This window comes from Capsicum annuum, unplaced genomic scaffold, assembly GCF_002878395.1.
Source record: "Capsicum annuum cultivar UCD-10X-F1 unplaced genomic scaffold, UCD10Xv1.1 ctg1490, whole genome shotgun sequence".
NCBI classification, from domain to species: Eukaryota; Viridiplantae; Streptophyta; class Magnoliopsida; order Solanales; family Solanaceae; genus Capsicum; species Capsicum annuum.
The window spans coordinates 2,490,088-2,504,645 of NW_025820315.1; the positions used below are offsets into that span (position 1 = coordinate 2,490,088).

At 32.0% G+C, this 14,558-nt stretch overlaps 1 long non-coding RNA gene across 1 annotated transcript; it reads left to right on the plus strand.

Moving 5' to 3' along the window:
- The first annotated feature begins 2,845 nt into the window (after nt 1–2,845).
- On the plus strand, nt 2,846–9,140 carry LOC124890284. Its single transcript, XR_007049091.1, has 3 exons — nt 2,846–3,129; nt 8,887–8,953; nt 9,061–9,140. It is a non-coding gene; the product is annotated as an uncharacterized LOC124890284 (long non-coding RNA).
- The last annotated feature ends 5,418 nt before the right edge of the window (nt 9,141–14,558 follow it).

The window sequence follows — 14,558 nt, forward strand, 5'->3', positions numbered from 1 at the left end:
GATCTTAGAAGGCTCTCAATCTATCAAAAATATGATATACACATGGATATGAGTCCTTCAATATTGGCATTGCGATATAAAAGTTCAACCAAATTTTGGCTAAAAAGCTAACCCTCGAAATTCGATGACGAAATTGCTTTTATTTATTCATGCTTTGCATGGTATATTTTCATCCAAGCTAAGTCAGGAGAAGAAGAAATTGTAACAAACATGATTTACAAATGAATATAAGTCCTTCAATACTCGCACTGCAATATAAAAATTCGATCAAACTTAGACTATAAAATCAACCCTTAAAATTCGATGACGAAATTGATTTTATTTTTTTTTAGAATCTCTTTATTCATAAGCTAAATAATTCAAATATGATATTTCATTAAAAACGAAGCTCCAATCAGCTCTCAAATTAATATTTTATACTCTCTTAACTGTTGGAGACAAAGTATAAAAGTTCATTATAAATATACAATTAATAGATGAAATTAACGAAACATTATTGAGGAGTTTTCCAAGATAGAAACTTACACCACTTCTGAAAATAGAGAAATCACACTAAAGATTGCCTTAATCCGAACTTTGAGACTCAAAATAAGCTTGGAACACTGCTGATACAATTTGAAAAAAAGATATAAAAAATGCTAAGTATAATGCAATATGATAAATTCACCATAAAAAAAAGACAGAAACCAAGCAAAAAAGGGCATAGTGACTACAAAAGCGGCACAAAATACTCATATCCAATATATGCCACTAATGTGATATACTAGTTGCAAAGGTATCCATCCTTTTCTCAAAATATCATAAAGCGATTCTTCCACCACAAAAGTGATATAACACCACTAATGCAGTAAAGATACCACAAAAAACGTCATGTAAACTAGTCTCATTTTTAACATGACTGTCTATTTTGAATTTTGTCAAATCTGATACAATTTCAATCTTCAAAGACTAAATTATTTTTTTTAATCATTGAAAGCAAACTCAAAGTCTGATTGCGTACCTGATCTATTAGACTTGCGCCATGATAAAACTGTTGTCGGTCACTCAAACATCGAGGATTGTTAAGAATTATTATTAAATATTTAACATAATTAATTTTGAAGTGCATTTTAATATAAATAGTAATAATTCAGAAAAGAAAAATTGTTAACTAAAATGTAACATTTTAAAAAGTAAACAAATAATCCAGACTTATTTTTAATCGCTAAATTTTTGTATGTGTTTTACATGTTTGTCTCGCACCATCAATAAAATATATATGAAAAAAATATATATCAAAAACTATCAAAATTGACACTAAACTAAATATTATACCTATCTAAATGTATGAATAAATATACATCTTTATATGTTATTATATATTATATCCCATCTGTTTTTTTCTTACAAATGATTTGCTTATATTTGATTTGTCGCTTTTACTATTTTATTATGATAAAATTTTATAAGTCAACATTGATAATCTTCTTTAAATTTCAATATGTATTTATCTATGTAAAATATAATATTACAAAAAATACAGTTTAACCTTCTTTTTATTATAACTAGTATAATTACCCACACGATGTGTGGAAATTACTGTAAAAAAATTATAAATATTATTATCTTATTTTTTGGACCATATTTAAATTTTTGTTAGTTTATTAATTGTGGAGTATATCATTTATTCAAAATCGTTTATTCATTGTCTAATAATATAAAAGATGGAGTGTTTATACTTTTTACATGAGCATTAGAAGTTTAATAAAAATCTAACAGGTGCAATTTTTTGATTAAATATAATATTGATTTTATTGAGAAAATTCAAAGTAAAATAGCAAAGGAAAATAATATATAAATATATGTACATGAACTACGTGTTTACTAAAAATATTTTATTCTAAAAGCAATCTTTTGATTCATTTTTAATACATTAGTGACATTTAGTATGACATATAGTATCTATTATTTCATTATATATTCATTTACTTCAAATATTATATATTATTTATATTTAAGAAGTGAATAATTGAGTAAAAAGATACGACTTTAACAATTATTGTAAATATATTTCAAGAAAGTAAAAATTTGATAAACATATTGTTTCCTCATAAAGCAATTGAACATAAGATGTATAGTCTTATTTGAAACATTCTGTGCATGCATATTATATTTATCCCCATTCTCAAAATAAAATGACACATTTTTCCTTTTACTAAATCCCAAATGAACAACTCTTTTATTTTAAAATTATTAGTATAAAATGTCAAGTTGACTTTTAATGAGATGATTTATAATTACAAAATATATAATTTAATTTAGATCACAAATTTGAAACTTTTTTTTATATATTGTTGAATTGCGTATCCATCTAAAATATATTATACTTCATTTATTTAATATTAATTGGTCATCTTAATAAAAATATTGTCTCATATTAGTTGTCCACCTTATTAAATCAAGAAAGCATTAATTAAATATTTTCTATATTATCCTTGCAATTAGTTCCTTTTTAAATCATTTACAATTGTTTGTAAAATTTGTAAATTTTTAAGAGGTTAATTAGTAAATTTACTTCTTTTTTATAATTTCTTAAAATGTATGAAAAAAGAAAAATGGCCAACTTGAAAAATATAAATTGGAAAGAAGGAAGTAAAAATTAGTTTAACCAAAAAAATCTTGAAGAGTTTAAGAAAGGCCCAAATCCGTAAAGACCCAAAATGAAGGAGAGTTTAAGAATGACCCAAATCCAAAAAGTCCCAAAATGAAAAAAAAGAAGACAAAATTCAATTAGGAAAGTAGAGGAGATATTTTTGTACTTTGTCTGTTTTTTTATTTGTTCAAGATTCATTTTGTTTCTCAAATATACTTCTTGGTTTTGTCCGTCTGGTGATGTCCAGTTTTCCATTGAAAGTTTACTGTGAAAATTAAAGCTTAATTTGCTTCTTTATTTCTTTTCAAAGCTTCTTTGTTGTTCCAAGCTACATTTATGGATATTTATGATTTTGTTTCTGGATTACGCCCAAAGGATGAGCTATTTTTGAGCTCTTTTTGTTGAGGTAAAAAATTAATTCTATCTGGATTTATAATCTTGAAATTCCCGTTGAAGTTCTACATTATTCTCCAAAGGCTTGATTGTCTAGATCCAAGGTGAGCTCTTTCCGTCATCATCCATTATCTGCTTCAATTAACTGAGAATTGAAACTAATTTTTTGATACGTAGCTCTATTTTCTATTTTATGGGATTTAGTTTGTCGCTGTGTTCACGTATTCAAGGTATATGTGGTTACCTTAATTTTTAAGATGCATGCACGAGTATCAGATGTGTATATCTTTGGTAAATATTAAATAGATCTTGTTTGTTGATCGATGTACTTTCTATCTTCTAAAATCTTGTTCCTTATAGACTGTAATTGCAGAGAAGAATTATAAAATTGTAGAAATGGATGCAACTTTCACTGGTGAAACAGTAAGACTTAGAGCTACTGTTGAAATAACTAAAGAAGATATTATTCATTGAAAACAAACACGTATGAGCTAACAACTTTTTCTAATTTAACCTTAAAAAGTCCTTCATAATTGATGTTTTTCGGTGCATGTCAATAATTCAAACATATATTTTCCCAAGACTATAAGTTACTAAAGTTCCCTTCCTTTTGAGATTGTTAATTTGAAAAGAAATTTTTTACTTCATTTGCATACAGGCATCAGATCAGAGGCCTAATCATTGGGAATCATAAATTATATTTGTTACCCCCTGCTAACCAAAATTTGTTTACCAACACATGCCGTTTTAATTGAGTAGAGGTAAAAGTAGTTGATAAAAGTTCAAAATGTTGATCTCTTAAAGAATAATGTTACACTTGCTCCTTAGCAGTCATCTTAATCTTGATTCGAGAGTCAGCGTGAAAACATAATTAAATATATCCTGATAATTTCTTCATTTTTATTAACAATTTGATGTGTTCCCATAAGTATCCATTCTCAATCTCCCATGATGTAGTCTTTGATAGTCATAATTCATCATATGCCCACTATAACTTATAACGATCCGAGATTGACCCCTAATTGTTACATGGTGCTTACGGTCCCGAGGGACCACAAGATAACCCATGAGCTGATACCTGCTGTGAATACTGAATAATATAATCATGAATGCAGAAGAATAACTGAAATGTCATAAGGTTTTAATAATGAAACGACTACTGAATTATGAATTTGGCATCATACTAAAATCTAAATAATTTGAATAGCTAACTGTAGTGTCTGAAAATCCTCTAAATTGAGTACTGTGAGTTGATGGGATAGGCCCCCAACTAACTCTACTAACTACTGAGATAAAGACATGAAGTAATATTATCTGTCTTTGGAAGATGATGACTCACCACTACAACTGTACTGTTGGTGATCTGAGGGACTAAGTGCGGTTCGAGAACTGAGCATCAGCACCTATGATATAATACATCATAGTGCAAAATCAAGGTATGCGATCAGTACTTTGAATGTACTAGTTTGCTAAATGAGGTAGGCTGATATGCATGATTTCATGACTAGGAATAATAATAATAACTAACTGATTATATATGTAAAACATATAGTACTGAGTAGAAAACATGAAATCTTTAGGTACTAAAAATATGGAGAAAACTATAAATACCGAGTATGCATGATAGTCTATAAATACCGAAGATACGTGAAAATCTGTCGACACAGGGGATGTATGACTAAGCATATAACATGGATTGAGTAAAATCTGTAAACTAAAATACTGAAAAAATACGGATATCTGTATTCTTTGGCCAAACAACTCTAAGACTATATAACTGAACTGAGACTGTAACTGAGACTATATCTGAGACTGTGGGAGGTATCATTTAACCGACATTCTCCAATTTAAGCTAATCGGGGTCCAACCTGTAACCCTAGTTGGAAGGGTGTTAATACCGTGCCATGGGTACTAACAATGGCTGTGTGGATCTACTAAACTGATATAATGTCCAAAGGACTAAGGGTTTCAAGCCTGAATGATGGGTGACCCCTGCGAGATAGTCAAGCCTAATCTGACGGGTGACTACTCATATCCTACGCTGGCTATGAAGTTTTGGAGTATAGGGACTGCTACTAATGACTCTGCTTATTTGATGAGGAAGCTGCTATCCCTGCACTCGCTCGATGCTAAATCCTACTTCTAACTGAAAGACACTGAGATACTAGACTGTTCTGAGTTTAATGGCTAATATCTGACTATTCTGATAATGCTCATAATATAATCTGAAGACTATTCTGTAATATACTGAGACTAGACTAAATAAACAACTATGGTTTTCGAGTATTCAATACCCCCAGGACTCAAACCGACAATACTAAAAAGACACTAAAGCTTAGGGGACAAACCATGAAGGTTTTCATTAAATCAATCACTCTTGTAGGTATTTTATCAAACACTTGTAGTTCATGGTTCAAAACAATCATAGTAATGTCCTAAAACATATAGAAATAGCATGAATCCAACAAAATAGAGTTAAATCATTGTCTTGTTCACTAAATAACAACATTAAAACATTGAGGATTAAATAATAACAATAATTTCATGGTAACATAGTATAGAATCATAGTTCATGGAGATTCATGGGTGAAATCACAATTTAAAACATAATAACTTGAAAAAATCACTATTTTATAATTTAAAAGGGTTGCTTGGACTCCATGGATGAAAGATATCCATGGATGAACATCTAACATACCTTAATTGATGGATTTCTTGAAGTTCTTGGTGAATTCTTGAGGATTAACCTTGAATTTGAGAGCTAGGGTTCTTGATTGGGAGAGAATGCCTTTTGATTTGGGGGAAATTAATTAAAGAATAATTTTAAAAATGTTTTTAGAGCTTAAATATCACACCTGGGCAGACTAAAATAATAGGGAAAGGACTGTTTTATCCCTGAATGAAATATTAATTTTTCATCGATTTTTTCCAAAATGAGCACCTGACGTGACTTGGACTATCGCGCCGTGTCACTGGGAACTGACAACTAGATTGACGGTGTGATGCGCCATTATTGCGGTAAGCCTTTGGATACCATTTTGGCCACCTCCGCGACGCACCAACATCGTAGAGGCCCACTAAAAATTGACAAATGAAAAATTGGCCTGCTCCGTGACGCGCCATGATCGCGGAGTCACACTGGATATTGACAATTGTCATTTGGGCTGCCTACGCGATATGCCATGGGTTAAAATGATAGTGTTTAACGACTAAAACTTTAAATCACCATAAATTCTTACCTGATTATCGGATTTAGGCAAATTTTATATCGTTGGAAAGCTAATTCAATTTCCTACACAGCGGTAGGCTCAAAATTGGAAAATTATGAGTGTTTTGAAAATTTTATATATGAATACTCATGTATGGAAACTTAAATTATATTAGGAAAATATGGGGTATTACAATATCTCCCCCTTGGGATCATTCGTCCTCGAATGAGACTGGTTAAGATGAGGGAAAACTGATGAACTAAGCTTACACATTAAACATGCTTATCTGATGCATGGGATGTATGACTGAACTAATTCATGAATGCACGACTGACATAAATATGATGTGCAACTAAAACTGAGCATTACTAACTACTGAGATAAAGACATGGAGTAATATAATCTATCCTCGAATGATGAGGACTCACCACTGCTACTGTATGTTGATGATTTGAGGGACTAAGTGTGATCTGATAACTGTGTGTCAGCACCTATGATATGATACATGATAGTGCAAAAGAAAGGTATGCGATTAGTACTTTGAATGTACTGGTATGCTAAATAAGGTAGGCCTATATGCATGATTTCATGAATAGGAATAATAATAATAACTAACTAATTGTATATCTAAAACATAGAGTATTGAGTATAGAACATGAAATCTTAGGTACTGAAAATATGGAGAAAACTGTAAATACCTAGTATGCATGATAGTCTGTAAATACCGAAGATACGAGAAAATTTATGGACACTAGGGATGCATGACCAAGCATATAACATGGACTGAGTAAAATCTGTAAACTGAAATACTGACAAAATACTGATATCTATACGCTTTGGCCAAATAACTCTAAGACTGTATAACTGAACTGAGACTATAACTGAGACTATATCTGAGACTGTGGGGGGTATCATCTAACCGACATTCCCCAATTTAAGCTAATTGGGGTCCAACCTGTAACCCCAGTTGGAAGGGTGTTAATATCATTCCATGGGTACTAACAATGGCTTTGTGGATCCACTAAACTGATATAATATCCAAAGGACTAAGGGTGTCAGCTTGAACTAATAGGTGACCCCTGCGAGATAGTCAAGCCTAATTTGATGGGTGACTACTCATATCCTATGCTGGCTATGTAGTTTTGGAGTATAGGGACTGCTACTAATGACTTTGCCTATCTAACGGGGAAGCCGCCATCCCTGCACTCGCTTGGTGCTAAATCCTACTCCTAACTGAAAGACACTGAGATACTAGACTATTTTAAGTTTAATGACTAATATCTGACTATTCTAATGATTCTCATAATATAATCTGAAGACTATTTTGTAATATACTGAGACTAGACTAAATAAACAACTATGGTTTTCAGGTATTCAATAACTCTAGAACTCAAAACAACATTACTAAAAAGACACTAAAGCTTAGGGGACAAAGCATGAAGGTTTTCATTAAATCAATCACTCTTGTAGGCATTTTATAAAACACTTATAGTTCATGGTTCAAAACAATCATAGGAATGTCCTAAATCATATAGAAATAGCATGAATCTGACATAATAGAGTTAATTCATGGTCTTGTTCAATAAATAACAACATTAAAACTTGGAGGATTAAATAATAACAATAATTTCATGGTAACATAGTATAGAATCATAGTTCATGGAGATTCATGGGTGAAATCATAATTTAAAACATAATAACTTGAAAAGATTACAATTTAATAATTTAATAGGTTGTTTGGACTCCATGGATCTGTTTCATCCATGGATGAACATCTAACATTCCTTAATTGATGGATTTCATAAAGTTCTTGGTGAATTCTTAAGGATTAACCTTGAATTTGAGAGCTAGGGTTCTTGATCGGGAGAGAATGCCTTTTGATTTGGGGGAAATTAATTAAAGAATAATTTTAAAAATATTTTTAGGGCGTAAATATCACACCTGGGTGGACTAAATAATGGGGAGAGGACTGTTTTATCCTTGAATAAAATATTAATTTTTCATCAATTTTTTCTGAAATAGGCACCTGGCGCGACGCGGCGCTATCACACCTTGTCACTGGAAATTGACAACTGAGAACTGGGCTAATGGCATGATGCACCATTATCGCGGTAAGCCTTTGTATGCCATTTTGGCCACCTCCGCGATGCGCCAACATAGCGGAGGCCCACTGGAAATTGACAAATAGGAAATTGGCCTGCTCTGTGATACTCCATGATTGCAGAGTCACACTGGCTATTGACCATTTTCATTTGGGCTGCCTACGTGACGCGCTAAGGGTTAAAATGACGGTGTTTAATGACTAAAACTTTAAATCGCCATAACTTCTTACTTAGTTATCAGATTTAGGCAAATTTTATATCGTTGGAAATCTAATTCAATTTTCAACACAATGGAACGTTCTAAATTGGAAAATAATGAATCTTTCAAAAATTTTATATACAAATACTCATGTATTAGGATTTAAATTATGTTAGAGAAATATGGGGTATTACATAACTTCTGATTTTGTCAGGTTGTTTGTGTAATGGAGAAAATATACACCTCATTAATTTGGCACAATTATTTTCTAATGATTTATTCTCGTATCTAGTAGGATGTTTAATCTATTTTGTTTGGTTGTTAATTCTATAATTTTTTTAATGCATTTAGGAGACAGAAAAAGAGAGTTGGGAAACTACCTGCCATTTACTCATAACAATGCTGGAGATTGCTGAAAGTAACTACATCCTTCTGAGATTAAAGCAGCTAAATTTATATATACAATTCAATATTCAGGCTAAATACCTTGTTTAGGAGATAAATGAATTTTTTTTCTCATTGAAGGTCAGCTGAGTCAGAATTATCTTCTTAGTCTCAAGTTTTGAACTCAAAAGAGGCTAGATTGATGGCAGCCAAAGAAGAGGTGATTCTAATCTTTTATTTTTCTTACCTATATCTTTTCTCTCACAAATATTTAGGCCCCATTCATTTTACCCATGCCTTCAGTTATTTGAATTCCATTTTAAAGCACTAAATATGGTCACGGTGCGTCAAAACTTTGCTCATCATTGGGGTCACTTATTTGAGGAGCCAATTTGTCTCAATTTGTACTTCCATGGATAGATGTAAAAAACATTAGATATAAAAAATTTTGTGGTTAGGATAAACGTAGGCCTATAGTGCTGTATGCTACTCATGTAGAGAAATTTCATGTTTCGTTAATAAGGTTTATCTGAAATGGTTTTTGACATATTTTATCATCAATTTTAAAGTTTTATTAATTCACATTCACTTTATCTAACCAATCTGTCTGATTTTTTATGCTAATTATTTTATAAATATTTCTTTAGATGATCTCAGTCTCTTTAAAGTTGTCGGTACTGAGCCTCCTTTAATACAATAATCGATTAAATTACCAAGTGTTATTACTATATATCTCTATATATCGATATCTATTGTATAGTTGATGAGTGCTACATTAAAGAAATTTGGTTCCCTTTATCTCTTGTTCAACTTAGGTGTATCATTTGGTACTATACAACTATTTCTATTTTACACTTTCTTTGTCAACAATTATATTAAGGCTGACCTGGATATAGATGTTTGGATGGTGATAAAGTGAATTTAGCATTAGTGTTTATGGTGCAGTTGACTGTCTTTCACTGGCGTAAGCTTTCTTTGGTAAAGAAAGGATTACTTAGAGTTTCCATAGAAACTTTATCCTCTTACTTTTATTACTTAAAGAAAACATAATATGAAGGTATTATGTTGTGGCTTGGTAATATGCGGCTTTTTGTTGCTAATCTTTTTGATCACCTTACTCTTTCCAGGGTTTCACTTTTGGTTCATTACCCTTGAAGGCGTATCTTCCTGATGGGGACATTGATTTAACTCCCTTATGTAATAGCCAAACTTTAAAAGATACATGGGTTATCAAGTCCGGGATATGTTAGAAGAGGAGGAGAAAAATAAAAATGTTAAATTCTGTGTTAATGAGGTTAAATACATTCAATTTGAAATATGTCTTCTACACGACCCCCATTTAATTTAGAATTTGCATTCAATGTGCTCTTAGTTTTGTTGCCGAGGGTCTATTAGAAAAAGCCTTTCTATGTTCACCAGATGGGGGTAAGGTTGCGTATGCACCACTCTTCCTAGGTGCCACTTGTCGGATTAAACTTGGTATGTTGTTGTTGTGCTCTTAGTTTTTTGCATCAGTGCATAGTAGGAAAAAATAGATGATATGAGTAGGTTTTCTTTTCTGCAGTGATTGGAATTATACCTTGCTGACAGAGTTAGAGTATGTTGGAGTATCTTGCTCCATTTAGAGAGCTCTGTTCAGGTTTCATCCAATTTTGAGAACCATAGATGGGTGAAAGTAGTTTCTTCATTGTTTATGTTAGACCTGACTGGTATCTGCATTCTTTGGGCCTTAAAGGAATACCATAAAGAAAATGAAGTATACCATGATATCTATATGTTCTTATTTTCTTCTAACCTTTAAGAATAAAACCAAATGTCATGGTAAAAGAATTTCTCTTTTTCCCTTCTAATTTGTTAACAAAAAGTCAAAGAATTGATTTCCTTGTTCATATATCCTTCTTTCGGGTGATGGTTTTATATTATTAATGCCTAGATTAGGTCTTAAGAAAAGGTTGTCCATAGGAAGAATTAACTCCAGGCGGCTGGCATAGCTTTGAGGTTCACTCAATATCAGGATTCCTTTTGGATTATTAATTACATTCCTCCTTCTCTTTTAGGATAGGATCCTCCTTGGTCATTTTTACATACCACTCTCGTCCGCCCAGGAGGACTAATTATATTTTTGTTTATACGCAATATCCTGTAAGGCAGAGAAAAAGATTTACCTTGACAACGAACACGTCAGTAACTGATGGTTTCATTACAGTAGATGCCATACTCAGTTGTCAGTGTGTTACTAAATATCATGAATTCTTGCTTTCCTAACTAAAAAGAGGAAGCTAGAATTCTGACCTGCTTCTGAATTCAAAAATGTCTAGTTTGATCTTCCCGACTGGTATGTTTGTAGGGGTTTACTTTAGCGAGGAATTGAAGTTCGCTATAAAATTAGGGTACACTATGCTCCCAATGAAAGTGTACCTCTTTAAGAAGGGCTCATCCTAGAATTTTTTCCTAGTACTATTCATCAGGACATATTTCAATGGTCAAGTGTCTTGTCTGTTAGTCTCTTTAGATCTCATATGTTAGAGTTGTATATTTAATGAAACATTTTCTCTGGCATTTATTTGAGCATTTATTTGAGACTCATCTGTATTGCCTGATTGCTAATTAGCATGTCATATTTATCTCTTGGTTCAATTTTTAGCATCAAAAGTAGGAAATTAAAAACTTATATTCCTTCATAGGCTTAGTCCATTACTTTAAGAATGATGAGAGATGGCTGATAAAATAGTATGTTGAAAGATTTCAGTTGAAATATTGTTATTTATCTAAGTGTTGATTTAAGGGCATTTTCTTTTTCCCCTTATTCTGTTGGTTAGTTTGTCTATTTGTCTAAAGCTATCAATAGGATCCTCTTGAGCTTGCTGGAGGGATTCTGTATCCTGCAGTTGCTGTTATTATTTCCTATTGGTGTAGATCTTTCCAATTGGGTCTTTAAATATAATATGTTTTCTTTAGTAATGTAAGCTTCATATTTTTGGTAACACCTGGCACTACATATGCTATTTGTTGCGCCTTCGGGACTTTCTCATGGGAATGGCATGTTGGTTACTTCTATGTTTTTGCAAGTTTTGAGTTATTTCCCTCACTTTTCACTTTTACCTTCTGAGTATCTATTAGGGACTACCCTTCTATCCTAGAAAGATAGGGGTAAGGTATGTGTACATCCTACCCTCTCCAAACCCTAGTTGTGGAATTACACTGGGTAGGTTGTTGTTGTAGTTTATGATTTTTCCTGGGATTGAACTTTATTAATAAAGTCATTATAGTGTTGAGGAAGTGGCTTTTTAATTTGAGTTATTGAAATGTCATTTGGCTTTGAATTTAATATTTTAACATTAATAATTAATAATTTATTTATATATTGTTGTCTTGTTATTATACTTGGAGAAGGCAATTGCTGCTTAAGTTTTTGGTTTTTATGATTTACATTTCTTCATTTGTATCCTTACCAAGGTCATTCCCTTGGTGAGAATCAACATGTTTATACAATTGAAGTTCTACTACTTAATTATCTTTGTAGATGGAACTATTGTTACTTTTATTATATTATTCACAGAATCAAAATTAGAATGCATCATCCATACTTATGAGCTTCAACTCTCAGCAAAGAACAGAAAATAGAGATGTTAGTTTTGGCTCATTCTCACCATCATATTGGTTTAGTTCAATTTGTGGGGACTCTTAGTTATAAAGTCGGATCCAAAATTTTGACAATATATTATTACGAAGAGGTGGATCTAAGATATAAATTTTGCCAGTTTAACCTTTTGGCTCTTACAGCCATTACACTTTTGAAATTACAGGTTCAAACATATGTTGCTATACTCTGTGTCAAAGATGCTGGGATCAATTGAACCCATGGAACACATTAGTTGTTGCTCTCAGGTTGGGAAGTCAGGGTCAGAGAAGGACAATGACCTTTCTGGTTATGTAAATTAAGTTTATATATTGTGAGTTGTATGTGTTGAGTTGCAAGAGAACTTGACATGTCATTGGACTAACTTATAACTGAAGATTTAATGGTCTTCTTCATATGTATTAGTTGAAGTGCGTATGTAGACCTCTAATTAGCTTATGTTCAGAGGAATATCTGTTGTGTCTGCATGGTTTCTTTTATCTCATTTGGTTCTTATGTTGTGATCTTGTTGATTCATCTTTAATTTGAGAAGTCAAAAAGATTTAGGGAGTTGTTTTATGATTTTAGTTGTGAAGAGAAATATATTTCATTGTGAAAACTCTTAGTGGAATAGAGTTCTGATTATTGTTCATTCTTGTAATTATTGAAGGTCATTCATAATTAATATGCTTTTATTTTTCTGGCAGAGTTTTTCTTATGGATTTATGTTCTCCATTGTTGCAGAAAACATAGATTTGACAACAACAGAGTGTGTTGCTTCAGTATCATTGATCTAGGTGAGCATATAATGAAATTCCTTACACTATTCATTGACTTTTTTTTGTCGCCTAGGCATTCATAAAGAAGCTTTTTGTCTTGTCGATTTGTCATGTCTTTCCCATTTTCTTCTACAGATTACATGTGATTCTAGTATTGTTAAGAGCTTGCCTTCTGACCAGTGAGAAGAGGTGCTTGATTCGATACTGTTTTGGATCTTATTTGGAAGTTGCCTATTGTTATATATGAATCTACTAACATGCCAAATCATACCCTTGCCTAGTTTGTTAGTGCATCAGATATATGTTTAACTATTTAAATAAATAAGTTTCATGAACATAATTTACATATAGATAATGGTTGTTAGTGAGACATCCTGAAAGTTTGTTGCATTTGACTAAGAACGGGTGATCTAATTATTCTTGCATCAGAATAGAAGCAACAATACTACTACTTAATGCCCAAGTTGTGCTTGAGATTGCAGTAGCCAAATTTAGAAGTGAAATTATGTATCTGGTTAGATACCTTATATAGGATATGATGAATTTGGATCTTATACTTGTTTTCTCATTGTAAGTAAACTGGAGTCAGAATTATCTACTCAGTCTCATGTTTTAAACTCAAAAGAAGCCGAATTGATGAAAGCCAAAGAATAGGTGATTTAATCTCTTGTTTTTCTTACCTTTACCTATATCTTTCCTCTCACAAATGTTTATGCCCCATTCATTTTTATCAGATTATGGTGTATGAATCTTTATGCTCAGCTAAATATTAAATATTGTATCTAGATTTTCATGTCGAAAAGCAACACTGTCTTTCTACATCTGAATATTGATAATTTATCTTTATTTAAAGCATTTGAATGGTGGTGTTGGGTATGGTGATTATGAAATAGAGGCTGGTGGTGGAGGTATTTAGTGGTTGGTCAGTGATAGTAGTTAACATCTGGGGAGGTGGTTGGTAGGTGGTTACCCATGCCTTCAGAATTTTTATTATGTCTAGATATGGAGATGTAATACCCCGTACTTTTCTAAATTTAGTCCAGCTCATTGTGCATGTACAAGAGGCTTAAAACCAAGAATTTGGCTAAGTGTTGGGACTTAACTTCAAAGATTTTTAAAGTGACCTTCCAGACCCCGAGGCAAAAGTTTTTAAGTTGATTCATGTTCAGGGGTGTAAGTAGCATGTCTCGGTAAGTTTTGGATTTTTTTGGAAGAGGCTTGGACCACGTTTGGATTCCCAA